Source organism: Morone saxatilis, unplaced genomic scaffold, assembly GCF_004916995.1.
Source record: "Morone saxatilis isolate NCDOM2014 unplaced genomic scaffold, NCSU_SB_2.0 Contig6, whole genome shotgun sequence".
Taxonomy (NCBI): domain Eukaryota; kingdom Metazoa; phylum Chordata; class Actinopteri; family Moronidae; genus Morone; species Morone saxatilis.
Window position 1 is genome coordinate 11,237,573 of NW_023340206.1, and position 648 is coordinate 11,238,220.

A 648-nucleotide genomic window follows, 5' to 3' on the forward strand; every position below is an offset into this window, starting at 1 on the left:
CTGTCAAAATAATCGCAGTATGTTGCAAGCATATGCATAAAATAAATTAAAATATATTTACTTTGGTACTTTGACTGGTAATGTCATTGCAACAAAGAAATATAAAATCAAGAAGTGAGTCCCAGTACACACTTTGTATTAGCTGAAAGGTTACCAGAGTTGTTTCCATATCAACATCTATAGGTGTCAAAATATTTGCTACAAAGGCTCACAGCCACAGCATCCTGTTACTGTACATACTACTGTACTCCTAAATGCTCCGTTTTGTATGTGGGCTTCTGTGCATTAGAGGTGTTTTCTGGTTTGTGCCTACAGCAGCATTAAAATTGTATTTCCCAGAGCATTCAGGCCGTATAAAAAACAAAAATACCACTCCGAATAAGTGGATTAGGTCTACACATTCGCTGTCCTTTCCTGTGTTTGTGACAAGAAAACGGCTGCTGTTGGTGGCGGCAGCAGGAGCAGCAGTAACCAAGACAGCGGGAGAAATAGCTGTTGCTCAGCCGGTTCGACCGTCTACGACGCTCCTCTGCGCTGCACACCGCCGGGAGAGAAGGTCAGATTTCGAAATGTCACCGGCGTGATTGTTCCAGACGGCATAATTGGAGAAAAGACGCCCCACCCCTCCACCATCCCATCCCCCCCCCC

At 44.6% G+C, this 648-nt stretch overlaps 1 protein-coding gene across 2 annotated transcripts in view; it reads right to left on the minus strand.

Moving 5' to 3' along the window:
- The window catches only part of gpd2 (glycerol-3-phosphate dehydrogenase 2 (mitochondrial)), a 21,936-nt gene that overhangs the window by 11,983 nt on the left and 9,305 nt on the right, over positions 1–648 (minus strand). The gene's annotated exons all lie outside the window — the stretch shown is intronic.